Genomic DNA, 6,214 nt, shown 5'->3' with positions numbered 1-6,214 from the left:
CAACAATTTACATTATTATTGTATTTTTATATTATTAAAATTTAGAATTTAATTTTTAATATTTAAAATTGATTAAATATTAATTAAAAATAATAAATTTTATTGATAACGACTGTGTTTCTACCCTTAAAATAAAATTCTTCATAGCTAAAGCCTAAAGGATAAAAGGAATGCTAAATTGATAGTTAAATTATAAACCCATTTCATTTATATCTCTCAACTAATTATCAACAATTTGGCAACAGGGTATTTATGAACGCAAAGATGCATCAGATTCTTTCTTACAGATAAGATTTCCATACACGTTCATATTTCTCCCTTAAATAGCAATATGCTTTCTATTATATTATCGGCTTTATTTGGTAAAATTATATTGTATCTACTTTTAATTATTTAATTCTACAATCAATATTGTTTTAAAACAAGGAATATTACTATCATATATACTATACAATATGAATGTGATTGTTAGAAAAATAACTTTTCATGGTCTCCTTTTATTAATTCAAGTTTTTTTTTAAAAATAATTTATAACATTTATCAGGCTTTTTATTTAAAAGTTTAGTTAGCATTCGATTTTTAATAACTCTAAAAAAAAGAATTTTAATAAAGAATGCTAAAAGACGGTAAAATTTATTGTTTTTGATCATCAGCAGTTAATTAACAATATTTAAAAATATAAATTAAAAATATATTATTAAATTATTAAATTAAAAAATTTGAACTAATAACTAAAACTATTTCAAATTTTTTTTTAAAAGACGAAAATATGCTTTATCTTTCAAAAAAAAATTTAATATCCTTTTAAAAATTGAGATATACATCAGACAAAGTTATCATGTAAAAACAGAAATATTATTATTTAAAGGAAAATATAAAGAATAAATTAAAAGATAAATCAATTTAAGTTTAGAAATATAATTGCAAAGTCAATAGTATTGATAATATAATATTCATATATATATACTTGGATGTGAACATATACGTAACGTTCTGCATGAAAGTCGTCAATTCCTGTGCCCAACTAACTCATTCTAGTCAATCATCATATTTAATACCTTCATGCATGTTTATCTAACTGATATTACATAAATGCAAGATGAGATGAAAGCTTTATTAGGGTTCTTTATTTTATAGATTCAACGGATCAAAGTCAAAACATTTGGGAAATAATAATAAAAAAATAAAGTTAAGTTTTCAAATGTTAGCCTTGTACAAAACTTTTTCGAACCAAACAGACATACTTATGGATTCACAAAATAATAAAATATACAATGATTATGGATTATGATCCAAGACATCACGTAAAATAAAGGTCCACTCAATTTATTTTACACATGACCCACAGTCCCTATCACAATTAATAGTACTTACATATTAATTAATTACATGCATATATATACTCATGTGAAAAATGCATATATAAAAGATGATGTTATTACGTTTTCGTGAAAAGAACTATATACGCCAGTGGATTACTGGATTGCTAGCTGTATATATATAAAAATGACACATTATATGTACCAACTAGATGTGCATTCACCCAAAAATTGTCTTCCCTTGCTGAGTTTTCGATAGCAATTTGACAGAAACTACTTGAAGGAGAACATCAACAACTGTATGATGACCTAGCTCATGTAAAATTCTACTACTTTCCAACATGAATTGCGTATTATTGACCATGGGCCAATACTCTATCGTGATAAGGCCCAAATATAAATAATTTAAATAAACAAATTATATGACTTAATTACATTGAATGTATAAAAAAATTTCTTTTAACAATTTGATTAGAGAGAAATTCTCCACATACAATCATTGTTTTTTTATACAAGTCTTTACAAGTGCACATTCTTCTTTATCTTGCGCTTGTTCTTCTTCCTCTTCCTCTTTTTTCTTCTTCTTTTCTTTCGTTTCTTACCTTCTCTTTCTCCTTCTTCAACCATTACTGCACGTTTTTACTGCACCTTCTTCTTCCTGCTGCACGTTCTTCTTCCTCGTCCTCTTCTTCCTCTTCCTCTTCTTCTTCTTCTTCTTTTCTTTCGTTTATTGCCTTCTCTTTCTCCTTCTTCAACTGTTATTGCACGTTTTCACTGCACCTTCTTCTTCTTCTTGCTGCACGTTCTTCTTCTTCCTCTTCTTCTTCTTCTTCTTTTCTTTCGTTTCTTGCCTTCTCTTTCTCCTTCTTTATTTACGTGCTTTTCTATTTGTTTTCTTTCTTCGTTATTCTCGATTTTCATTGTTTTTTGACATCAAGCTCTGAAATCGTTTTTGAAGAAGAAGAAGCAGCAGAAGATGAGGAGGAGAAAGAGAAAGAGTTCTGAATTATGCATAAGGTGTACTTTAACGAATTTTGGGTGTATTTCTTAAATCTTTTGGGTGTAGTTTTTGTAATCCTTTGGGTGTATTTCTGTAATTCTTTGGGTGTATTTCTATAATCGTTTGGGTGTATTTCTGTAATCCTTTGGGTGTATTTCTGTAATCGTTTGGGTGTATTTCTGAAGTTCCATTATCTTCAAATTTGGCAAAAAACTCGTTTTCATGGAGGAAGAAGAAGAAGAGTCGTTTATAATGCATGGTAAGTAACGCGCTTTGGAAATAGAAAGTGGTTGAATAACGTGCGTTTATTTACTCTTGAATGTGGGAGTATAATGCGTATTTTTTGTTAGGCTTGTGCCAACTTATAAGACTTGTAAGCCAAAAAAGATTTGTATGTGTAGTAGGTCTTTTGATTAGATGCATAAAACCGAGCACCAATAATCATTATAGCTGACTAACTCAAATCTATATATAGAAGGAGAATCCATTGAATGTAAGGCTCATAATAACAATTAATCGCCCAAAAGATTAGCTAGTTAATTAATACACCTATATGAATAACCAAATCCGTTATACAGTATATCTAGAACCACTAGAAGAATCGAGCTAGGTACTAACTAGCTCATGCATGATCAACATCATTTGGTGTGAAATTATTGAGCTGGCGGCAAAGAAGAATGGGGGCGCATAGTCTACACATTTCAATGTCCTTGTCAGCCATGAATGGGAACCCTCGTTTTAGTTTCATGTCTACATCTATATACGTCTCTATGCTCTTTCCATCTTAACTAATACCACGGTCTTAATGAACTTCTTGTTGGAAAAATCTCAAGTTCGGACAAGAACTTGTGAGAAAGCAGCAGAAATACTAAAAATAATTTTTTTTTTATACCTTGTACAATTGGATAGATAATATTAAAGATACTTTAAATAACAAATATAATGAAAGAAATTAAAATAATAAATACTAAAATTTTTATTGTAAAAAAAAATCTAAAAGAGAGACAAAATTTTTTATAAACTCGCAATTTTTGCTTCTTTCCATTTACTGAACAAAATTACAAGTTGAAATTGTGGTCACTTAATGGATCAAGAACCAACAACGATGCTCTCTCGATCTTAACTAATACCTCCGTCTTAATGAACTTCTGTCCATGGCTGCTCCGTGCATCTACAGCTAGGTTATTAAGATCAATGCAAAAATGGTTCTCTTAATTTTTTTATAATAATTTCAGATTGAATAATACTAAGAGGAGTGTTAGGGGCTAGCAATTTTTGTGATTTGTAGTTATCAATGATGATTTTAATGGTGTAAAATTTCATCTAATAGTGTGAGATTACTCACTTTTCTTTTGCTAGTTATATGTTAAGCAAAATTTAATAAATTGCTGACCCTTAGACTTTTCCTAATACTAATACTTAGAGCATCTTTAATCCTTAGATCTAATTTTAATTTTATTTTGGGTCGTATAAAATAACATATAAATATTTATGGGAGTATATGTCGTAAATAATAATTTAAAACTAAAAGTAAATTTTGTTTCTCTAATACTTATTAATAATTAAAAATAATAACTAAAAATAATAAACTCTAATGATATTTTAATGGTTTTTTTGTCCTGAGACATATCTAATATTTATATCGAGCATAAGTTATTGGTTGCAGCCTTGCAGATATATGTTTAATCAACCAAAGTTGGAGACTGCAATCTTCAAGTATTCACAAGATAATTTTTTTGGTGTTATATAATGTTTTGTCAATTTTTAGTAAATTAACGATGGTTCGACTAATAATTTGAAAGGAAAATCTATTTTTTTTTGTGAATTCAAGCCAAAGACAATATCAATAGAAAATTTAAGATAAAAGGAAGGAAAAGATATAAAAAAAATTGAATAAGATGAAAGGAGAAGATAAATTGAAGGTAAAAGTTAAATGCATAAATGAGAATTGGAAAGAAAAAGTACAATAAAAAATAAAGAGAAATCGAAAGAAAAATTTGAAGGAATATTTAATTTTTGTTTGTAAATTCGTTTATAGCGTTAGGATATTTAGAGTATTTGTCAAATAATTCCAACCTTTTATTTTAATTTTAAAACTCTTATTTATAGAGAGAATTCTAATAATTAAAAAAATTATAATAAAATCCTAATAGAAGTTTATTTTTTTCTAATAACTAAATATAACTGCAAATACTTCTGACCAATTGTCTGTCTGAGCATGAGAGTATCCAAGTTATAGTTAGCATATTATTCAACACGTCTTCATGATTTCTTCAATCATTACGGTAGTGTTTGGTTTTGAGGTTTTGAGGTTTTGAGAGACTGAGACTCTGTTTGTTGGTTTAGAGAGTGGTACTAAAATTTCTGTATTTGTCACCAAAATTTCATATTTCAGTATCTCCAAAAAGTGAGGACATAGGGGACTACAATTTTTAGAAATAGCGACTGGAATTTTAATAACATTTAATACCTAAAATACCCTTATTTCAATTAATTAATTTTAATTTTATCCTTTGTGCAAATTAAATTAGAGTTTCATTCTTATTTCAATTTCTGTCTCCCATTTTGTACCAAATAGAATACTGAGATTTATTTAATCTCTGTCTCTTAGTCTCTATCTCTCTATCTCAGTTTTTTTGTCTCTGTCTCTCCACCAAATGCTACCTACATATCGAATTCCAACCAAGTTGCTCCCCATTAGTGCATGGCCAATTTTATATAATATCAAAAAAAGTATTTATTTTCAATCTAATGTATAGTCATTATTATTTTTTCGTTTTCTAGATAGTGCCGTGTTGGCGTATTCTATAAGAAATTTGTCTCCAATAATGCTATATACTTGTTCTATCCTTAAAATCATTTTAGTTTCTTAATTTTTGTAAATATATTTACAAACATTATACAATAAACAGAGCTTTATCTTCTTCTTTTTTTTAAATGGTTGATAACAAAAAACTATTTTAGTTAGAAAAGGATAAGTTTCGTTCATATTTCTTTTTGTCTTTCTAGTATTACAGTTATTTTTTGTGGGCACTGGACTCATGGTAGTTTTTTATTTTTGGGTATTAAGAACAGGATGGTAGCTACTCTTTTGTTTTATGTGTTTTCGCAACTTGGTTTGCTTGACTGGATCCATCTTATTATATAGATGCCAATCAAGAGATCAATAGATCATTCTTAGCCCTATCTCTATCAGACAAATACCTTATTTAGTTTTTGGACACTATCAGACAAATTCATTAAAAGATGAATTGTTGTTATTCAACTCTTTTGGGTTAGACTTACAAAGTGCAACCAAAAACCTTTTTGGGCCTACATGATCCATTCAATTTCTTGGATCAATAGACTTAAACTCGTGTATTTGTGGGCTAGAGCCAACTCCTATTTACCTTTAAATGACCCAAAAAAAAAAACCTTGCCGGCTTTCAATACATAGAAAATTGACTATGAATCCTTTTGTGACAGGTTAATATATAGAATATTTATATTTTCAATATATTTTTCTCTGCGTTACTTTCATATTTGTGACAGTTGTTGTTTCGATCAAGGAAAGCTTAGTGCAATTTGAGTTGTGAATCTTATATAGCAGATGAAAACGATGAAGAACCTTTAATTTCAACAAACAAACAGAAAGATAAATAAATAAATAAAATAAAGAATATGCAGAACAAGTGAGAGATTCATTGCTCATGTTATTGCTGCAGAAGAAATATCCTAATCGCCTTCGATGCCTTGAATTTAAATGAAAGAAATCAGGTCACACAATACCTTTTAAACTACGTCTTTTTTGAAAAATACATGTAAGATCATTTATTAGTGTCTTATGATAATATTGTTCATAACATAACAATCCACTAGCTAGTATCAGAAAGTTCAAGACTATATACCTTGAATA

Source organism: Arachis ipaensis, chromosome B08, assembly GCF_000816755.2.
Source record: "Arachis ipaensis cultivar K30076 chromosome B08, Araip1.1, whole genome shotgun sequence".
Taxonomy (NCBI): domain Eukaryota; kingdom Viridiplantae; phylum Streptophyta; class Magnoliopsida; order Fabales; family Fabaceae; genus Arachis; species Arachis ipaensis.
This window is presented reverse-complemented; position numbering follows the sequence as displayed.